This window comes from Podarcis melisellensis (assembly GCF_964234715.1).
Source record: "Podarcis melisellensis genome assembly, chromosome: 3".
In the NCBI taxonomy this organism is placed as follows: Eukaryota; Metazoa; Chordata; class Lepidosauria; order Squamata; family Lacertidae; genus Podarcis; species Podarcis melisellensis.
The window spans coordinates 7,486,389-7,509,571 of NC_138530.1; the positions used below are offsets into that span (position 1 = coordinate 7,486,389).

The 23,183-nt window shown below is 44.5% G+C and overlaps 2 long non-coding RNA genes across 3 annotated transcripts in view; one reads left to right on the top strand and one right to left on the bottom strand.

Moving 5' to 3' along the window:
- Window positions 1-2,171: 2,171 nt before the first annotated feature.
- Window positions 2,172-8,449, top strand: LOC309366800. The gene is made up of 4 exons (XR_014166882.1): window positions 2,172-2,331; window positions 4,386-4,515; window positions 7,256-7,801; window positions 8,036-8,449. It is a non-coding gene; the product is annotated as an uncharacterized lncRNA (long non-coding RNA).
- Window positions 8,450-9,421: 972 nt separating this feature from the next.
- Window positions 9,422-23,183, bottom strand: part of LOC309366120 — a 167,425-nt gene continuing 153,663 nt past the window's right edge. For both annotated transcript variants that reach the window (XR_014166524.1, XR_014166525.1), the window contains exon 2: window positions 9,422-9,975. This is a non-coding gene — a long non-coding RNA (uncharacterized lncRNA). The remainder of the gene's footprint in view (window positions 9,976-23,183) is intronic.

A 23,183-nucleotide genomic window follows, 5' to 3' on the forward strand; every position in this document is an offset into this window, starting at 1 on the left:
ACCCATCCTTAGTTTGGAGAGTCGCTCCAGCAGGATACCATGATTGATGGTATCGAAAGCCACTGAGAGGTCGAGAACAATTAACAGGGACATGATTCCCTTGTCTTTCTCTCAACAGAGGTCATCATATAGGCAGAACCTTAGCTAGGTGATCTTGCACCCCTGGAAGAACCATCCCGATTGCGCCCCCAAGCCATGGACAAATTAGCTCTTCTTTCTGCCTCTCCTCCAACACCCCCCCCTCCACCCATTCAATTCACCCTCTATTAAAAACCATTTCTTATGAGGCAATAATCAATTTTAATATCAATGGACATATTTTTAGCTGATGTTGCACCACCCCCATCACCTGTGCCCCTGGTGCGGGCCCACCTCACCACCCCCTAGCTACAGCCTTGCATACAGGTTGACCAAAATGGTTTCTGTGCCTAAACCAGGCCTAAACCCTAATTGAATTGGATCCAGAAAACCAGATGACGATGATGATGATGATGACGATGATGATTGAATAAGACATCCCTATTTTGACTGGAGAAATGTTGAGGGCTATGGCCACACACATTTTGGGAGGGTCTTGGTGAGCAGGAATGTTTCTAAATTCATCCTGTACGTTAATAATGAAGGATACAGACACACTTCATCAAGGGAGGGCATTCCACAAATAGGATACGGGATGTACATATATGGACACAGCACCCCCCACAACATCTACCCCTTTTTCAAAGTGTCCTTTCTTCTCACCCCCCCCCCTCGCCACAACATTGCGCTAATGACCCAGAAGTATTTGTGAACACTCTGTAACCTGGAGTTCTGCTGAACTCACTTCTCTCTCAATGTCACTGCTACTTATTAACATATTAAATGGTTGCAATACCTGGAAAAAACCCAGCACATTTTATCCCACCTCCCTTTCCCTCCAATCCCAGGTCTTTGGTAGAAACTGCCCACTACCAGTTCAGAACAAGCTATAGGAGTTCTAATACATTTTGTGACTCCCTGCGTCAATAGTTAAATAACTCAGGACATGAGTCGATTTATTGAGGGCTACCATTAGGAATGCTGAATGAGAAAGGTAATCCCATTTGGGTCAGGCCCTTCTCCAGATTTTGCAATGCTGACCAATGCACAAGAACTGTGCCCCAAAATATGTATTTTACATGAAAGTTGTGTACATAAAAGTGTAGTTTATGGATGAACGAATTGAAAAACATTGAAAAGATTTTATCTGGTATAAAAACATGTGTGTTGCACGTAAAAAGTACATTTGAAATGCATGCAGTTTAAAACAAGGCATTTCACGCACTATTTTTTTAAAAATTCGATAAAATAAAATACTAGAGTGCTGCATTTGGTTTTGCAAGCATTCGGCCTTCATGAGATAGCTTTATAAAGAGATGTGAAGGTAGGCCCTTCTCTAAGTCTCACCACTCTCTCAGGTAGGCTTGGTGGGAACACAGGAAAGAGCCATCTGAGTTGGTAGTCATTACCACATCTTGTGGAAATAAGTTCCATAGGAACATAAAAAACAACCCTGCAAAATACCCAGGTCTTCCTGCAAAATACCCAGGCATTCCTGCAAAATACCCAGGCATTCCTGCAAAATACCCAGGCATTCCTGCAAAATACCCAGGTATTACTGCATCCTATTCCTCTAGTTGCCAACCACATCCCTATGAGATGCCATCAAGCAAGACAGGAGGGCAGTAGCACTTTTTGGCTTGCGTCCTATAGCAACTGCCATAGAGAAGAATATGGACTCTGCCACTGGAGGTAATGTATAGTCATCATCAATAAGAATCAGAGCTGTACATCAAATCTGGCTGAATCCTGGACCCTGAACTGAACTAGATTGATTCTGATCAGAATTCAACTAGATTGGGTTCATAGGTTGGAATGCCCTTCTTATGAACATCTGCTAGAAGCAGACAACTGGAGGAGATGGACTTTGGTCTGAATCAGCAAGCCACCTCTGTTCTACTCCAATCCGAAGTCCTTTGTGGAAACAGCCCACCAACAACTAGGGAATGGAAAAAAACACCATGTTGCGTAATTGTGACATTTTGGCCACCTTATGTATCTAAAGGGGGGGGGGTGTAGTTTTGTAATACGCTTGAATACCTCTTTAATTTGTAACTCTTAGTGGATTATTAACCCCCCTTTTCCTCTTGGGTCCCACACCAACTTCATAAATAGCCAGCTCCTCAATTGCCAAATTCTACTTGACCTGACTTTCAGATTCCTGTCTCTAGCAAGGATTGCATTGAGCTTCAACCATGAAGACACTTTTCCTTATCTTTGCCATTGTTCTGATTTCATCCCAAGCTGTACCAGGTAAGAAGACCCATAGGGTCTCTATGAGAAATAGAGCTCAAAGCAAATTTGCTTGGTAGATGTCTGCTATTTATCAGCAGCCTTGGGAAGTGGTGGGTGTTTTGGTTTACAGAAGTGTTTGTGCATGTATGTGTCTTCCCAGTGAGAAGGGAATTTAAGGATGACCTCTGGCTCTGGACCTCTTTCTTCATTGTGAGAGAGCACTACAGGCGAATAGTGTCTTTGCAATGTACGCTTGTTTATAAATATACAAGCAGAGCATATTGAGAGCAAGGCAGCTCCTGAAGCTGATAGCACAACCACCGATCCTGAATTGAGTTCCCAAAGAAAATCCTTTTCTGTCACCAACCCACACTCAGCACTGTTAGAAGACAACTTGGTTAGCTAAATCAAGCCAAGTTCCCTACCCTGTGTTCAACTATTCTTCCCAAATTGATTGAAGGTACATAAGTAAATGTAAAAGGACCCCTGACCATTAGATCCAGTCGTGACCGACTCTGGGGTTGCGGCACTCATCTCGCTTTATTGGCCAAGGAGGCCGGCTTACAGCTTCCATGTCATGTGGCCAGCATGACTAAGCTGCTTCTGGTGAACCAGAGCAGCACACAGAAACGCCATTTACCTTCCCGCCTGAGTGGTACCTCTTCATCTACTTGCACTTTGATGTGCTTTCGAACTGCTAGGTTGGCAGGAGCAGGGACCGAGCAATGGGAGCTCACCCCGTCATGGGGATTCGAACCGCCGACCTTCTGATTGGCAAGTCCCAGGCTCTGTGGTTTAACCCACAGCACCACCCGCATTGGCAAGCAAAAAAGGGTTTTTTCTCGGGGGCGGGGGGGGCGGGGTCACAAAATTATAGGGACAGACCAGTTCTAATGATCAAAGCATTGGAACGATAAAAATGTGCCTGCCTCTAATAAAAGAGAGTGTATCTTTGTAAGTTGACACCAGTGAATTTTTAAACTAGTGAATCTATCACAAGACTGACTTCTCATAGCAACTGGCATAGAATAAACCAATGACTTTATTATGGCATCTTTTCATGCAGGCATTGAGATGAGATTTGTCTGTTTGACTCCTGTTAGACTGTTTTATTGGCTGGAAATGTTAAATTGATGTGTTTTAAATGCAGCTTTATGGGTGGTTGTTGACTATGTTAGATTTCACTTTTGGTATTTCCCAGCCTGAGTCAAGCACTATTTATGCCACATAACCTCTCGACAAATGACAGTCAATCAATCAATAAGGTGATGTTTGTTGTTTCCTAGGCTTGGAAATAGGTCTGAGGTGAGGATAGGAATGGAAGGAATGACTGCTGATGTCATAAAGACATTCATATCTTGCTAAAGCTGGGGAAAGGGGTACCTTTATGTAGTTTGCCCCTTCCAGCTACACAATTGTATAGGAAGTGATATTTGGGAGACTCTTGGGGGGAAAGGCTACAGTTTCACCAAGCACAGATAGTTATCTTTCCAGAAGAAACTCTCCAACTTGTGCCAAAAACAAAACAAAACAAAAATCAGGAGGTGGACATGTCCAAAACCAAGGGTGGAGGAACCCATCCTCTGGAGAACCACAAAGGGAGACTTCCTACCACCCATGTTGGTTTTTGTACCAATAGCTCTGTTCCTTTGATGTAATACAGTAGCTTCCTTCAGATTGACTCAGGAAAAAGCACCCTGACTTTTCCTTCTTCTTTTTCTGGAAAAGCTCCATTCATTTCAAAGGTAATTTTGCTATAATATGCTCAGCTCTATTGGGAAACATTTGATGCAAGTAATTATACCCCTTCCCCCTTTTATGGTGGTTTTTTGGGGGGGGGGGCAATAAATGATCACCAATGTTTGTTTGTTTTTCTCCTGAGACAAAGAGGGACATGTTTGCTTCTGCATGGTTCTAACTGAACTTGCTTTTCTTGGTTGACATTTCTGTTTATTATGCAAACCTGTTTATTGCAGTGGGGAATTGGGCTCAGTCCATAGGCTGCCTTGTTTTTTCCTTTTTCATCATGAGCAGTTCTCACGGATGGAATCTTTTTGGTTTGTGATATACAGGGGATGCCCAGGCACCTGAGGATACAATTGCATGTGGCCGGAGTGGTGGTGGCTGTCAAGTTGGGGCTTGCAGACCCGGTTTCCAAAATGTGGGGACCTGCAGAGGAGGAATGATGTCCTGCTGCAGATGGTAAGTGATAGCCCCATTTTTGCTGAGTTAAGAGTAGCCAAAAAGAGAAGGCACCAGAAAGGTGGGCATTGTTGTTGTTCTTTAGTCATTTAGTCGTGTCCGACTCTTTGTGACCCAGGCACTCCTGTCTTCCACTGCCTCCCGCAGTTTGGTCAAACTCATGCTGGTAGTTTCGAGAACACTGTCCCACCATCTCGTCCTCCGTCGTCCCCTTCTCCTTGTGCCCTTCATCTTTCCCAACATCAGGGTCTTTTCCAGGGAGTCTTCTCTTCTCATGAGGTGGCCAAAGTATTGGAGCCTCAGCTTCACGATCTGTCCTTCCAGTGAGCACTCAGGGCTGATTACCTTAAGAATGGATCGGTTTGATCTTCTTGCAGTCCATGGGACTCTCAAGAGTCTCCTCCAGCACCATAATTCAAAAGCATCAATTCTTCGGCAATCAGCCTTCTTTATGGTCCAGCTTTCACTTCCATACATCACTACTGGGAAAACCATAGCTTTTACTATACGGACCTTTGTTGGCAAGGTGATGTCTCTACTTTTTAAGATGCTGTCTAGGTTTATATGTACAGATACAAACTTAGAAATAACAGACTAGCATTTAAACAGAAACACAATACATCTTGCCATTGTGAGGAAGACTATGGCCAGGGGAAGTGCCTTCTCAGTCTGCTGTTCAAGCGCTAAGCTGCTGTAGACGAGCAACTTCAAGGTCCTCACTGCTCTCCATTCTTACGGGCTGGTGGGCTTGGATCAGAAAGCCCTCCAGAGAAAGGATTTCTTCAAATAGAGCAGAGGTGGGGAGACTTCAGACCTTGGGGTTGAGTGTGACAGCCCCAGGCCTCACTATATGGACTTTGCTCCTCTCCTCGGACCAAGATCCCATCCCAGGCCACACGTCTTACCACCCCTCCTCAAGTGCTTCTGCCTGGCTGAAATCTGGCCTTGAACTGTAGTACAGTGCTACCTCAGGTTACAGGCGCTTCTGGTTACAGACTCCACTAACCCCGAAATAATAAGAACTTTACTTCAGAATGAGAACAGAAATCGCGCAGTGGCGGCACAGTGGCAGCAGGAGGCCCCATTAGCTAAAGTGGTACTTCAGGTTAAGAACAGTTTCAGGTTAAGAACGGACCTCCAGAACGAATGAAGTTCTTAACCAGAGGTACCACTGTATGTCTGTTTCTTGCCTCAATGGAGAATGGAAAGATGTGTGTGCACAGGAACCTCTGGTTTGTGTGTAGCTGGGATGTACACATACATAGAGTGCAAAGGTGGGATACACATCCATATCTCCATCCACTTTTGTTTCTGGCTCTGTCCACCAGTGGCATGTTATCCCTAGAATGTTTTCAATGAACGCATGAGGTCTTTGGGCAGAAAGATATTCTCTGCCCTTGAAACAGACTCTTCTGACAGCACTTCCAATGGATAATTGACATCTGCGGTCCTGCACAGTTTTAGCTTAAGCAACATGTAAGGAAGTATTGCTGAGAATGTTCCTAGGGTTTGGGGTGTGGCATAATCATTTAAATAAAGTTGGACAAGGGTTCCCCCCCTCATATTTGCTCCACCAGGGGTGAGGAGCCACTGGCCCATGGGACTGATGAGTCCGCTGGGGTTTGCCCATGCAACCTTCCCTTCCTCTTCCCTTCTATACCTTCCTACATGTTGAATGGAGGATCCTCAACACCATGTTCCAGGGCCATATTTCCATGCAAGTGACATAACCTGCGTGGAACACCCTCCTGTCAGATGTCAAGGAAATAAGCAACTACAGTGGTACCTTGGCTCTCAAACTTAATCTATTGCGGAAGTCCATTCCAAAACCAAAGCGTTCCAAAACCAAGGTGCGCTTTCCCATAGAACGGAAAGGATTAGCCTGTTCCAGACTTTTAAAAACAACTCCTAAAACAGCAATTTAACATTGAATTTTACTATCTAACGAGACCATTGATCCATAAAATGAAAGCAATAAACAATGTACTGTATTTTAAAATAAATAAGTCAGTATTGTAGATGATAAAAATCTAAATTATTATTATTATTATTATTTTAATCTGCACTGATGATAGTCACTGTTTGGATGGGGGGCTTTTATCCATTTCCATAGTCACACAATCCATCAATCAGAAGCCAAACTGGGTTCCACACAGTCAAAAACAACAACAACAAATTAACCGAAAAAGTCTCAAAAACAAAATCGCAAAATAATTAGCAAAAACAAAAAGCGCCAAACTTAATCCATTCCAGAAGTCCGTTTGACTTCCGAAATGTTCGAAAACAAAGGCACAGCTTCTGATTGGTGCAGGTGCCCTGGAAACAATAGCCAACAGCTGCATTGGATGTTCGGCTTCCAAAAATCTTTCGAAAACTGGTACACTTACGGTACTTCTGGGTTTTGGCATTTGAGAACCAAGGTACCACTGTACCTGACTTTTAGAAGACATCTGAAGGCAGCCCTGTTTAGGGAAGTTTTTAATGTTTGATGTTTTACGGTGTTTTTAATATTCTGTTGGGAGCCACCCAGAGTGGCTGGGGAAATCCAGTCAGATGGGCAGGGTATAAATTTATTATTATTATTATTATTATTATTATTATTATTATTATTATTATTAATGCTTCTCATTCCAACCCCATTCACTACAACAAGGCTTGTATGGCTAAAGTTTCTGGTGATTTGTGCTCCCTTTCTAAACTTTCTAAGCTTTCTAAACTTGACTTTCTTCTCTTTCCACAGGCCTCGCCCAGGAGCATAAGTTATCCGGGGAGATTTGAGTAGCACAAATGGCTCTGAAGGTTCCCAGTCCTGATACCTGGATACAGAGTGTTCACATGGAGTGCAAACCTTGGGAAAACCAGGGAATTTAATCTTAAAAAACACACAGCTGGTATTGGTAGTTAGGTTACAATGGCTTCCCTGTGCAATAAAGGTGAATAATAACTTTCTGCTCCTTGTTTCTGTTTTTAATCACTTAAAACACACTCATTCTTTGGTCTGACGAATCTGGGATTGAGCATGTTCCACTTGGCTGGGCACAGTCTGGCCAAAGTTCAATTTACATTTCAAATTTTGCATACCGCATTATTCCAAGCTGCTTCAAGACCTTCACAGTCAAAAGTGGGAAATGATTTTTAAAATAAATGAATAATTTTTAAAAATGAAATAGCATTTCCTATGCCTCGTTGATTTAACTGGGAGGGACTTGAGCATGTAATTAATGATCATATTGAAAGCCCTTTATCCCTGATCAAGCTAAGGGGGGGGGAGAGAGAGAGAGAGACTGTACAGTGGTACTTCGGGTTAAATACTTAATTTGTTCTGGAGATCCGTTCTTAACCTGAAACTGTTCTTAACCAGATACCACTTTAGCTAATGGGGCCTCCTGCTGCTACCGTGCCGCCGGAGCACAATTTCTGTTCTCATCCTGAAGCAAAGTTCTTAACCTGAAGCACTATTTCTGGGTTAGCGGAGTCTGTAACCTGAAGCGTATGTAACCTGAAGCATATGTAACCTGAGGTACCACTGTATATGGGTAAAGGATTGAAGCCCTGGGAAGTAGGATTTCCTGATAGATGTTTACTGGTCCAAGGTCAGGCTGTGAGCTTCATGGATTTGAACCCTGGTCTCCCAAGTGCTGGTCCAGGACTCTTAACTGCTACAGTGTGCTTTTTCTCATTGGGAATGGCAAAACTGAGAGTCCTAGTCCTTTTTCCAGTAGAGTGAAAAAATGCTTTACTGGGGCTCTGGAGTGCCCACACTGCTCCTGTTACAGTAAGAGAGGAGGAAGAAAATTGCAGCATAGGAGATGAGATTGGCAACTTATTTCATCATTGTTCAAACTGGATCTGTGCAAGAGTTGAATATCAGGTTGAATATTGGGGAGTATGTGCAATGCATCATGCAGAGATGCAAAGAGCCCCCTTTGGCTTACAGCAGCCTGCAGCTATTATTGATTTATTTGCCTATGACATGACTAGCAGTTGACTCTCCTCTGCCTTGGTTCATCACTGGAAATGTTTTGATGCTAGGATATGCTTTGAAAAGGTAAAGGTAAATGACCCCTGACAGTTAAGTCCAGTCGCAGACAACTCTGGGGTTGTGGCACTCATCTCGCTTTACTGGCCGAGGGAGCCGGTGTTTGTCCACAGACAGTTTTTCCGGGTCATGTGGCCAGCATGACTAAGCCGCTTCTGGCAAAACCAGAGCAGCACACGGAAACTCTGTTTGCCTTCCCGCCGGAGTGGTACCTATTTATGTACTTGCACTGGCATGCTTTCAAACTGCTAGGTTGGCAGGAGCTGGGACTGAGCAACGGGAGCTCACCCCGTTGTGGGGATTCGAACCGCCGACCTTCTGATTAGCAAGCCCAAGAGGCTGAGTGGTTTAGACCACAGCCCCACCCATGTCCCAGGACAAGTTTTAGAAATAGGTAAAAAGAAAGGATGTGGTGGGACCTACATGGAAAAGGAAGTTCACAGAGAGGGAATGGGCAAGATTTTATTAGGTCATTTGCTGCACCTTTCTCCCTAAAACAAATAGAATGCTAAAGGGTATGCAACACTTGCAGAAAGTCCCCTCAATGGGACTATCAATACTATCTATCATCTATCTATCGATCTATATAGGGGGGGGGACAGGGGCGGGATGTTTGCATCAGGAAAACAGAGCACCAACTCAGCGACTACGAATTGTATTTGTGCGATATCCATCTGCCGAGCTTGATCGATGAGCCGTGACCTCTGATTGCTTTACGATCGTCAATCAGCAGTTTATAACGGGTCTGGCACACTTCTTCAAAAGCTGCGCCACTGTTGCTCCCTTCAGGTCACGGCTTAGCAGAGTAGAACACAGCGGTGTAAAGCAGTCTTACTTCCTTCAAGCAAGCATACACAGACAGCTCCGTCTATTTACAGCTCTTTATTGAAACATTTCAGCCATCACTGCTGGCAGCCATTGCAAACATGTCTCTCTCTCTCAGATACACAGAGAGAACTGAACGTACAGGAAACAAGCTCCTCCTCAGTTTCTAAAACTGACGTCAGTAGGTGACGCACTCACTCAGAACACTTAACCATTTAAGTTCTGAACTATCACACCCCCCCCCTTGCGTCCCTACCTGACACCTGTGGAACATCTTCAGTAACACCTTGTGAGATCAATCCCATCCCCAATGCCTCGTGCCCTCCCTTGGCAGACCTGTTTGGCATTTGTGGAACCACCTCACAATTCTCAGAATCGCACTGTGCGAAACTTACCCATGCACCTGTGGCCTGGTACCTCTCAGGTGGAATACCCTTGGTTGTGCGACTGGATCGCCTAGGCACAAACTCAGGTGTTTCCTCTGGCTCACCGTCACCAGCAGGTGTGACCTCTGCATCACGGGATTCCCCCTCTGACTTAAAGCGTCTTCGAATCCTTTCCATCACACTCACAGGAGAACTAGGCTCACTCTTGAGCTCTCTCTTAGCAACTTGTGGAGATGCCACATCCTGCTCTTGACCCTGGTCAGTGACCTGGTTGTCATCAGCAGGCTCAGCCTCTCCTTCCTCCTCATCAGAACTGTCCTCTGGATCAGAGAGACAATCTGAGAGAAGATCACGCTGGACAAACATCTTTGGCTTCTCACTCTGCTCAAAGAACACAGCGTGTTTACTGATCAGCACCTTACTCTGATCACCTGACGGGTAAGCAAACCGCCATGCACGAGCTTCTGGCTCATACCCACAGAAGATCATTTTCTGGAACTTGGCTCCATCTGGCCCTCACAAAGCCTCAGGCACCGGCACAGATGCAGGTGATCCAAACTTGCGCAGAAAATGAACCTGGGGTTTTCTGCCATTTAACAAAGAAAACGGAGTGTCACCTACCAGCAAATTGTAGGTCCTATTCCAGGTGAAGCATACGCATCTGGTTGCCTCCAGCCAAAACTTAGGAGGTAACCCAGACTCTGTAAGCATTACCTGTGCTGCTTTGACCAGAGCCTCACTTCTAAGCTCTGCGACCCCCCTCTGCTGGGGATCTGTAACTGTGTGACGTATCCCTTTCTTGTGAAAGAACTTCTGCAAAGCAGAACCAGTGTACCTAGCATTTCTGTCACTGATGATCGCTTGCACTCTGGTGGAGAACCTTAGTTCCACTCCCTCAATCCAGCTCCTGATCAGCTGTGCTGCATCCTCCTTGGATTTGAGACCAAAACTCCAGGAATTCTGCGAAAAACTGTCGTGAACCGCTAGCAGAAACCTGGCCCCTCCCAGACTCTTTTCCTCGACAGGACTGAACAAATCTGTGTACCAGCTCAAAGGGTTTAGTGGTTACCCTTTCCACCTTTGGGTAACTGCACCCTTTTACCTTTCTCTGTCTGCAAGTGTCACAATTAATGGCACTTCCACAATTTTTAATTCTACACCCCTTGCCAACCTCAGGCAGAGTCTGCAAGTCCTCTACCGACCCATGAATTGTTCTCTGATGCCATACGCATGCACATGTGGCATCATGAGCGGGAATTGTAGTACGCTGATTAGGAACTGTAGCACACAACACTTGTGCTTTCTCAGCCTTCCCCTCACCCCCAAGAGACGTTTTAAGAATGAAAAGATCATTCTGTCCCCTTTTCACTTCGACAAGGCGTTTCCCTCCTCTGGAAATTGTGCAGAAATCCCCCTGGAAACAAACCTGGAAACCCTTTTTTAACAAATAAGGCACAGATAACAAACAGTGATGCATCTCTGGAACAATACAAAACTCCATCGTTTCCTGCAAAACAGAAAGATAAACATTAGCAAACTTAGAAATCTTTGTTCTTTGTCCATTTGCGAACTTAACAGTTTGTCCTTTTGGAACTGCCTTGCAATTCCACATCTCGACTGCAGGGGTCTCTGGAACCATGTTGCGGTTAGCTGCAGAGTCAATAACAAAGCAGAGCTCAGAATTTTCCACACGACTGTCTTCGAACAAAGCCATGCTCGCAGAGACTTGATAAGACTCTTCCTGTTGTTTACCACGACCACCTGGTTCAGTTCCACGCCTGCCTGCCTTCCCAGGCCTGTTGCCATGGAAACCCGCCTGGTTCCCATGAGAAGTGTCCTTGCCAACATCCTGCCGCGCCTGTGTGCTCCGGTGGGGGCAACTGCCACGCAGATGTTGAACTCCAGTGGAAAAACACTGCCCGGGGCTCCTCCCAGCTGGCCTGGCCTTCCTCCTTCTGGAACGGCGCCTCCCACCAGCCTGGCCCCCCCTGAAGCTGCTCTTCGCTTCAGCACTAGTGGAAAGTCCTTTAAACTTGCCTTTGGAACTCTTCGCCCCCCCGCTCTGCGCACCAGCGCTCCTTGAGGCTGATTCAGGAATAGGGGCTACTAGTCCAGTGTCTGCAGGGCTCTGGCCTCCCGCTGAAGCTTCACACAAACCTTTCAGCACATTCCAGGCAGCCCACGCTGATTTCACACCCTCCAAGTGGGGTCTCAACGATGCATCAACGCATGCTCTGAGCATATCCAGCTCTCTTTGCATTTTCTGCTGGCTATCTTCCGGCAACGCAGCTTCACAGCCTGCAACGTCTCCAGCCGCTTTGGCGCTGGGGGTTGGTGGTAGTGGCTCCCTCTGGCATGCTCCCCAAAGCCCATGGACCAGGAACCACCCCTTTATTCTTTGCCTCCAGGTTGCCCAACTCTTTAGAGTGAGCTTTTCCACCGGTGAATCCTGGCTTTCTACCATCTTCTCCCGTTCTCCCAAGGGGCCCCTTAGCTGTACTTACTCCGTACCAGCTGCTTGGCTCTCCCTTCCGTGGAGAAACGATTTTCCAGCTGCTTCTCAGCTTCCAGCTGTCTCAGCAGCTTCCTTGCCTCTCAGACGCAGGCAAACACCTCAATCTGCCTTTCGACATCAGGCGAGACTCACTGAAAGCAGCCTCCGACCTCCGGCCAGCTTCCGTTTCTCAGAACGCCGACTTCAAAGCATTCCTGAAGCTCACAGCGACTGCTTTACGAGCGTTGGCCGACCTTTCCATAACCTGTGCGATATCGATCTGCCGAGCTTGATCAATGAGCCGTGACCTCTGATTGCTTTACGATCGTCAATCAGCAGTTTATAACGGGTCCGGCACACTTCTTCAAAAGCTGCGCCACTGTTGCTCCCTTCAGGTCACGGCTTAGCAGAGTAGAACACAGCGGTGTAAAGCAGTCTTACTTCCTTCAAGCAAGCATACACAGACAGCTCCGTCTATTTACAGCTCTTTATTGAAACATTTCAGCCATCACTGCTGGCAGCCATTGCAAACATGTCTCTCTCTCTCAGATACACAGAGAGAACTGAACGTACAGGAAACAAGCTCCTCCTCAGTTTCTAAAACTGACGTCAGTAGGTGACGCACTCACTCAGAACACTTAACCATTTAAGTTCTGAACTATCACAGTATTCAGTTCCCCCCATGTTCTACATAAATGTATTGGAATGAATGGATATGGCCAGACAAACAAAGAATGGGAACAAAAGAACAGCAAGAAGTCAGATAGCTTTTACTCAACTTCATTTAATTTTATTACATGTGGGATTTAAAAAGAACCTGAATAAAAAATCTCAGCCGCCCCCCGGAATTTTTTTTTTTGAAAGATACTTAAAGGGGGAATTAATAATCATCATTATCATCATCTTTTATTTATATCCTGCCTTCCCTGGCCGAAGTTGGGCTCAGGGCGGCTAACATTGGTATAAAATCAAACAATAATTTAATTACCTTCTAAAAACAGGTCAAAATCCAATTAAAGTCTAATTAGATGGCTTTCTACGGGGTTGGTTAATTATAGGTGCGACATTTGTCTTCAGCCTCCTCACGCATTCTTACCTGAAAAGAAATGACAAACAAATGTTTAAAAAGGATTTTAAGAAATTGTTTTAAATTTGCTTCGACACATTTGACTATGAGGGTATTAAAAACTCCAGATTTCATTGGAAGAAGGATTCTGGTTTTGAGTCATTGTGTTTGCTGTCTTCATTGTATGCCTAGTCTAGGATTGACAACCAGGTCTGGGAAAGGTATATCTTGCTCCTGATCCTGTCTTCTTGAGGTACTTCCCCTACAAACAGTAGCCTCCATGTTTGCTACCTTTTCTGTGAGTGTTTGTTTTAGAAGCCAGACTTTCTTTGCCTTGCACATGACTGAAGCCTCATCTACTATATGCTCCCAGTATAAGTTATTCAAGCTATAGATTACGGCCCCACTCTCTTGTGGGCCCCAAAGAAATTAAAGGAAAAAAATACATATTTTGTTATGTGCAAATGTCTTTACATAGCTATTAGGTCCATAAATTAAAGGTAAAGGGACCCCTGACCATTAGGTCCAGTTGTGGCCGACTCTGGGGTTGCGGTACTCATCTCGCTTTATTGGCCAAGGGAGGCAGCGTACACCTTCCGGGTCAGGTGGCCAGCATGACTAAGCCACTTCTGGCGAACCAGAGCAGCGCACGGAAATGCCGTTTACCTTCCCGCCAGAGCGGTACCTATTTATCTACTTGCACTTTGACGTGCTTTCGAACTGCTAGGTTGGCAGGAGCAGGGACCGAGCAATGGGAGCGCACCCCGTCATGGGGATTCGAACCGCCGACCTTCTGATCAGCAAGCCCTAGGCTCTGTGGTTTAACCCACAGCACCACCCGCATCCCTTAGGTCCATAAATTACCATATAGCATATATTCAACAACAACAACAAAACAGCGACAATTTGTTGTTGACAAAGGACAGCTGGACATATAAAGGGCCTCATTACCTTCAGTAGCTTACGGCCTCATCAAACCTGAATCCAGCCCTGGCTCCCAGGGAGAGAGTTTGCCAGTGTGACTTCCTCATCTGTGCTGAATTCACCCCTCATCACTTCTAATTCCTTCTGTGCTTGCTCCTTTGATTGTATGTATGTTGCGTGTTTGTTGAATCTTTATTAGAGTTTGGATTTGAAGAAGAAGAATTTGTATTTGATATTCCGCCTTTCACTCCCTTTAAGGAGTCTCAAAGCGGCTAATATTCTCCTTTCCCTTCCTCCCCCACAACAAACACTCTGTGAGGTGAGTGGGGCTGAGAGACTTCAAAGAAGTGTGACTGGCCCAAGGTCACCCAGCAGCTGCATGTGGAGGAGCGGAGACACGAACCCGGTTCCCCAGATTATGAGACTACCGCTCTTAACCACTACACCACACTGGCTTACTGGCTAATTCCTGAGTCTTCTTTAAGGTGCGTTGGCAATGGGCTCATTTAATTTGCTTCCAACATTGTAAAGAAAGATCCACACTCATTCACTGTGCCATAAGACTCCATCTTGCCAGGGCTTCTTGAAATTAACACCGTCCCTTCAGGAAGCCCTGGCTGGGATAGAGTTTTACACACAAAAGTGCAAAATGTCTTCTGTTAAAGTAAAATAATAATAATTAAAAGAGCTCCTGGCCAGCCCCCAGTAACATGTTTCCATCCATCCACCTTCTGAAAGAGGCAGAAAATAAACATTTCTTAGGGAGCAATCTTCATGATGGCAGCAGGATTCAGCAGGGCAATAATTCTGGTGCTGCAGCTCCCAGCCAATAGCACATGACTAGATAGCTCAGCTGAAGAATTTGGACTTGATATCCTGCTTTATCACTACCCTAAGGAGTCTCAAAGCAGCTAACATTCTCCTTTCTCTTCCTCCCCCACAACAAACACTCTGTGAGGTGAGTGGCGATCTGGCTCCGACATCTGTCACCCCATTGATCGCCAGGGCTGATTCAGCAGATCTGGCTGGCTAGGCGGGTGTCCCCTTCCTCCCTCACCGCTCCATGTGCGTCCCTCCTGAAGCTGTGCGCTCGGTGGAAGAGGACAACCATCCGAGATAGAAGGAGTGTACCGTTCTTCGGTCTGTGAGGTGAGTGGGGCTGAGAGACTTCAGAGAAGTGTGACTAGCCCAAGGTCACCCAGCAGCTGCATGTGGAGGAGTGGGGAAGTGAACCCGGTTCACCATATTACGAGTCCGCTGCTCTTAACCACTACATCACACTGGCTTGGTTAGAGCATGGTGCAGATAACTCTAAGGCTGCAGATTTCATCAGCTGTATATTCCTGCATTACAGAGGGTTGGACTAGATGATCCTTAGGGTCCCTCCCAACTTGCCTCTACCACTTTGGGAGCATATCTGTGATATTCCTCTTGCCCGAAAAATTCAGGGTCTAGAGGTGTGGGACCTCAGGTCTTGGAGCTATGAGACGCAGGTAGGTGGAAAAAAAAAAGTCTTGGTAAATATGATATGTCTGCCATCTCCATACTGGCCCTGTCTGGTATCTAATGCTCACCATTTTACAGCAATCTTCAAAAGAACATTTTCCATGAATACTTTCACATTCGCAGCGAAGGCGGCCTTTCTCTTGGCATAGCGCTCCTCCGTGTGCACAATCATGGTGGCCAGTGAATCCTGCATATATGAAATGATAGAAATATCAAGAGCCCAAACCAGTTCAAGATGCTGTTCAGTGAGCAAGTATGAGAAAGTGCAGATGATGCCATCCCTCCCCACATGCAAAAAAAGAAGAAGAAGAAAAAGAGTTCATGTAGGTTAAAGGGGTAATAATTACTTGGAAAGATCTGCAGGGTTTGGAACTGTAACCGGTGATGGGCTTTCATATTCAGAAGGTGATTAAAAATCTAGTAAACTCTATGCACCATCTTTGTATTGAAGGCCACAATACGGTACATCTAGAGATTGTATGTAATGTGAAGGAGATTATGCGTTGAAATATTTTAGTTGATATTTTAGAATGTAAAATGCTATTTTGTTTATTGATTGGTTTTGCCTTGTGGGCTTATAGCCGAATAAAGTATTATCTATCTATCTATCTATCTATCTATCTATCTATCTATCTATCATCTATCTAATCTATCTATCATCTATCTATCATCTATCTATCTTCAGAAGGTGAGCCTTAGCATCTAGAGCAAAAGTAGGATTGAGGCCTTACATGGCCTTCTATCTGACCCTCTGTGTCATCAGCTTCAAGGAATTGTCATGGGCACACACAGTCGGATCAAGAGAGGAGGTGGAAGAGCTCACCAAATTAGACCTCAGCAACATGGGGGAGGTGCCCAGGGTGAACGGGGAGGTGACGGCAGGATCCAAAGAGATATTGGAACCAGGGGAAGAGAGTGGTTGGTGAGAAAATGTACAACCTGACCCCTGGGAAGGGCTGAGCAGGTTGTTGGAGTAGCACATTTCTTCTAAATGTTCTAGTCAACTTGTTGCAATGCTACCTCTGGCACCTACTCCTGTGGAGGAGACACCAGATGACAGGACTGATGCTGATGACTCCCCTGTCTCCTAGGTCAAGGCGATCGCAGAACACTCAGGCCCAATGCACTCAAGGAGTGCCCATTTGGTTGCCTGCATGAAGGACTCCTCATGCTGGTTGTGCTGAAGACTATGGCCATCCCTCTTCTCAGAGGGAAGGGACAGGGGCATGCCACTCATTGGTTCAATGTCTCAACTTGAGACATTCCTCATGCAATTTACCTGCTGTGCCTTTGAACCCTTGCCTTCCTTATGTAACCTGACTGGAACATTTTGACAGAAACAGAAACCCAAGTTGGAGTTCTTTGTCAAGTAGCAAGGGTCAGGGCACATCCTAGGCCATCTTGAATCCTCTTTCTATCTTCTGCTCTATTAGCTACCCTTCCATCTGAAAATTTGATAAGCATCCCCTCAATTCCTTCATCCAAATTGTTCATAAAGATATTGAACTACAGCTGGTCTAGGACAAAACCCTGTGGCATCCACTTGTAATTCCCAGGATGATAAGGAACCATTGCCGAGCACTCTCTGAATTTTGTCAGTCAACCAGCTACAAATCCACCTAACAGTATGGTCACTTAGCCCACATTTTACAAGCTTTTAGCTCTGTGATAATAGACATTGGACCAGGCTACTGAGCAGATATGGGTCTCCCTCAGTTCCCAAAGTGTTCAGCAAAGCTTTTCATAACTGGGTATGAGGAAGACCAGAAGCTGGAGGTGACCCAAAGTCATAACAGTCTAGCAGCTGTTCTGCATGGAGTAGAATTTTTTAATATGAATAACAAAATGGAATAAAACATACCTAGATCTGCATAAAGCATCAAGAAAAGGACAACAAAGGGAAGCAAAGAAATCTTCATCATGATTGAAAGTTTCCAGTGGAAGTTCTGTATCTCATGGGATGTGAGATGTTAATCTCATGGGATGTGAGATGTTAGTGCAGGCCAGGGATGGTCCTTCAGTTTATATACTACTCTGGGTACTCAAATGTGTGAAGCCAAGGAAGTTTAGGAATTGTTTATTGCATCTCTTGGTTTAATCAACCTTTCCAAAGGAGAGGTTCTATCAAGGGTTATCAGCAGTGCCAGCTATTAAGAATGGTCAGCCGTGACCGCCAAGTGGAAACAACATGTACAAAGGGAAATATGCCCCTGCTGGGGTCAGCCATGGGGAAAGAACACATCTTCCTTATGATCCCCTGAAACTTAATTACTTTATTCACTATTACATTTCAATCCCATGTTTTCTTGAAGGACTTCAAGGTGCATGGTTATCCCCCATCCTCATTTTATCCACACAATAATGTTAGGAAGTAGGATAGTCTTAGAGAAGTTCACTGGTCTGGGGTCATGCAGTTAGCTGAGCAGTTATTCAGACCTTTGTTTTTTCGTAGTTCGCTGGGCCAAAAAGGTTGTCTACCCCAGTCTTTGCATGGGGACTTGAAGACTGGCATGAAGCTACTTTCAGCTCTAGAAGCCAGCAAGTTTCAGCAGTGAGAAGCAGTTGGAGGAGGAATTTAAGGCCTTCCCTCTCAGTATGTATTGTGAGTTTAGCTGTTTATCTTAGCAGGGCTAAGCAGTGATTATTTTGTCCTTTCCGTGACTGGCCTACAGAGGGTTCTTCTTGGCTTAACCCACTTTACGGCTGGGTAGGGACAGATGGCAATGGGTGATGGATACTTTGGTTTAGTGGTTGGTTCAATTGACTTTGGTCACAGGGCACACATGTATGGTGAGAAAGGCAAGAGGTTGAAACATTTAGTAAGTACCCTAAGACATGTTTGAGGTGAACAGGGATGCCAGAGACTCATGGGTCAAGATGCTGATCACTTTTGAGGTTAACCTATGCCACTTGGGTTTTTAAGGCCCTGAAGAGGCATGAATCAGGAATAGGTAAAGGTAAAAGTTAAAGGACCCCTGGACGGTTAAGTCCAGTCAAAGGCGACTATGGGGTTGTGGTGCTCATCTCGCTTTCAGGCCAAGGGATCCGGTGTTTGTCCACAGACAGCTTTCTGGGTTATGTGGCCAGCATGACTAAACCGTTTCTGGCGCAACGGGACACTGATGGAAACCAGAGTGCACGGAAACGCTGTTGATCTTCTCACCACAGCAATACCCATTTATCTACTGGAACTGGTGTGCTTTTGAACTGCTAGGTTGGCAGAAGCTGGGACAATGCAACAGGAGCTCACTCCGTCACGGGGATTTGAACTACCAACCTTCTGATCAGCAAGCCCAAGAGGCTCAGTAGTTTGACCACCTTGTCACCTGTGTCCTACATGAATCAGGAATACCTCCATTCTCACCTTAAGGGTGTGGCGGGGGAAGAGTTGGATTTCTAGGCCAATGTTACTCCATTGTAGACTGAGGAGCCGGACAGAGTTTGGGGATATTTTCCCACATATAGTTTTACTTTCATGTTCTTCTGTTATATATTTAAGTGGTCCAAGTTTCACCACATGTTTGTATTCTGCTTCATTATTTTCCATCTCAAAAAACAAAAAAATCAAACCCCACCTCTGACTAGGTATGAGAGAGGAAATCGTTCAGAGACCACAGCTTCCTTAAAATTCACACTTCTCTGATTTTTGCTCTGCAATTGTCCAACCAAACAAGGTGTACAAAAAAGGGATATGCTGGAGAATTGTGCGCACAAAAATAAATTTATTGGTGAAAATAGCTTACACAAATGCATTATGGGGATTGATGGGGGGGGATGTGTATAGTATGGGAAAGGCACAGACAATTTGTACAAATTTCCACATGAGTTTCTTTAATGCACCACACACACACTGATGTGCAAATAGGGCCAGTGGAACTTAAATAAGGAAACAATGAGAAATGGAAAGAAACAAAAGTTTATGGATTCATCCACCCATAAGTCTGATACAAGTCATTTCTTTTGTTCCTGAAAAGGAACCAACTTTGGTTACCTGTAGATTGTGCCTGAAAGGTATATGTCTTCCCAGGCATGCTCATTTCATTTGCACATTGTGATACTAAAACCAGTGGGTTGCATCCAAGCTGCTCATGCTATCAGCACAAGGATTTCTGCTTGCCCCTCTGTTCATGCACCCCTGAAATAGATTTCAGGATACCATGGAATGCACACAGGGAGAGGATATGGGGGAAAGTTCTACTGGGCAAAGGATAAACCCTTTTATGGATGGGATGAGTTACTTGGATACCACCCAAAGCATGAATCAACTTTCACTCTTGCAAGTGCATATGCTGTTAAAAAAATTCTGTGCGGTTAGCGTTTACTGAATGGGGAAGAACCACCTCAAGCTGACATTTTGCATTGAAATGGTGAGTGGGTTTGAAGTGAGATCAGCCTCTTCTTGGAACTTTTCTAGCTTTACCTCGGAACAATTGTTCTCTGCAAGGGAAAACATGCGTGCTCAGTATACAGCTTAGGATACTGCCATCTCAGAGTTGAGACACATGCCCTATTCATGCATTCAAAATAATATTGTGTTAGTAAGGTAAAGGTAAAGGGACCCCTGACCATTAGGTCCAGTTGTGACCGACTCTGGGGTTGTGGCGCTCATCTCGCTTTATTGGCCGAGGGAGCCAGTGTACAGCTTCCCGGTCATGTGGCCAGCATGACTAAGCTGCTTCTGGCAAACCAGAGCAGCGTACGGAAATGCCGTTTACCTTCCCGCTGGAGCAGTACCTATTTATCTACTTGACTTTGACATGCTTTCGAACTGCTAAGTTGGCAGGAGCTCGGACCGAGGAACGGGAGCTCACCCCGTCGTGGGGATTCAAACCGCCGACCTTCCGATCGGCAAGCCCTAGGCTCTGTGGTTTAACCCACAGCGCCACCAGACATGGCAATTTGTCTCTATTAATCTTGAAGAAAGATAGCAGGTTTTATTTACCCTTTGATGTCAGTCTCTTGGTAGCACTGATCCGTTTCAAGGTTCTAAAGCTTTTTAGTTGGAGAAATCAGAAGGAAACCCCTCATAGCTCCATCCCTGGACTGAAAGTCCCCTGTACTCATGCATTTTAGACTCTTGAAAATCAAGATTCTAAAAGGAAATGAGATTCCCCAATTTCTTTTTTTTTTAAATTGCTAATTACAATAACTTAAAACAAACAGAGTAAACAACATCAACAAAACAAAAAAGAACTAAAGAAAAAAAGAAAAACAGCCACAAATGAAAAAGGAAAAATATCAATCCATAATACAAAAGTCCAAACCAAAATTACATATAATCTTGATTTCCCTCCACCTGTATATGACTTCCTTCTCTCATTTTAAGTTTGATTGTTGTATTATTAATCTTATTTTACCTTTATACCTCTTATAACCAATTCCTTCTTATCTTTACCTTGCAAATTTCATTCATTGCATATCAATATATTTATACCATAACAACATTTTTTTCATATACTCCTTTACACAATCCCACTCCTCTATCAGTTTTTGGTCTGTTTGTCCTCTTATCACAGCCATAAGTCTTGCTAAAACTATATATTCACAAAATTTAGTTTGTTGCTCTCTTATTGAAGGGATCCCCATCCCCTTCCAGTTTTTTGCTATAAGCATTCTGGCAGCAGCTGTTGCAAATAAGAATACTTTTTTCTTAGTCGCAGGAATGTTGTTTGTTATTATTCTTAAAAGGAACGCTTCTGGTTTTTTATTACATGACATTTTAAGCATTTTTTAAAATTCCTCTTGTATAGTACTCCAAAATTGTTTAATATGCACGCATTCCCACCACCATATATGGTACATAGTTCCAGTTTCTTTTTTGCATCTCCAACACGTATTAGATTTTGATTTATATGTTTTAGTCAATTTAACCAGTGTTAAGTAACATTGGTATATCATTTTCATTATATTTTCTCTGATTGTGAAGCATGCTGTAAACTTAATATCATGTTTCCACAATTTATCCCATTGTTCCAATTGAATTGTGTGGCCTATATTGAATTGTATGATCTAGATATAGAGACTCCCGACTTCCATTGCTTGGAAGGCAATTGAAACATTATGGAAGGCAATTGAAATAGTAATGGTCCCACAGACATAGCCCACTCCCAAATTAATGCAAACATAAAAGGCCTGAGGTGGTTTGAGGTGTATTAGCAATATGGTGCAGGGGGAAAATGATGTACAAGAGGAGATTAAAAACCCACTGATTTTATGTACCGTATTTTTTGCTCTATGAGACTCACTTTTTCCCTCCTAAAAAGTAAGGGGAAATGTGTGCACGTCTTATGGTGCAAAAGCAGGCTGCACAGCTATCAGAGAAGCCAGAACAGCAAGAGGGATTGCTGCTTTCACTGCGCAGCGATCCCTCTTGCTGTTCTGGCTTCTGAGATTCAGAATATTTCCCCCCCCTTGTTTTCCTCTTCGTTTGCATTCTGAAAACATTTTACAGGACTCGGGGGCAGGGAGAGTTGTCAGCGAATATAAATGCCATCTCAGATATCTGAAGCTACTCACTTTTTTACTTTTATTTATTTATTTTTTACAATTTATTGTACACACAAACAAGTCAGTGGGATGCAATGGGGTACTCACTTGTTACAGCAAATTTTCCCTCTAGTGCATCTTCCAATCAAGAATGCGGGATATTTACAAGCTCCCTTTGTAGGACGGACGCAGTGGCCTTTGTGACGCACACATTTTCTCCTATTGTTTATGATAGTGAATCCTGCGCAAATGAAGGTGGGACAATCTTTCTAAAATAATAGTAACAATAGTAATAATCTCCCCGCACACTTTTCTGTCGTCTTCCTGATTTCAGAAAGTTTCATATGCATGATGTTTGTCAGTGTTCCCGCCAGCATTTCTCCTAATTCATTATTTTCGTGACTTAATTTCTATATATAACTGAATGCAACTGATTCCATTTCCTCTTCTTTGCTGCACTTTAAATACAGTTGCATGTTTTTCAGTCTCTTTAAATTGTACACGGGTTTTGATTTTGCTCCAGCGCAAAATTAAAAGCTGGAGACGAAAGTTCAAAATCAAGCAAATAAATAAACTAACCACAGAAGCTTATGGGTCAGTATTGCAATTATGATTAGACTTTAGAAAGTCACATTATGGGTGCTTTCTTCATGCTGAGTTTGAATTCCTAAGGCCTTTTGGTATGGGGCTGCCTGGGTGGTGTCTGGTGATCAGGGCTGTGACGCCAGGGTGCAAATATCTGCTCAGCACCCCCAAATTACCACGGATGGGGGTGGGTGAAGCTGTGCACTGCCAGCCACTGGGGGGGGGCGCACAACTCTCCCCCATGTCGCTGCAGGACAGCAATCCCCGCAGAGGCTTGGGAGGGAAGCTGCATGCCCGCCAACCATGTAGTTGGCAGGGTGCATCTTCCATCCTAAGCTTTTGCAGGGATCGCTCAAC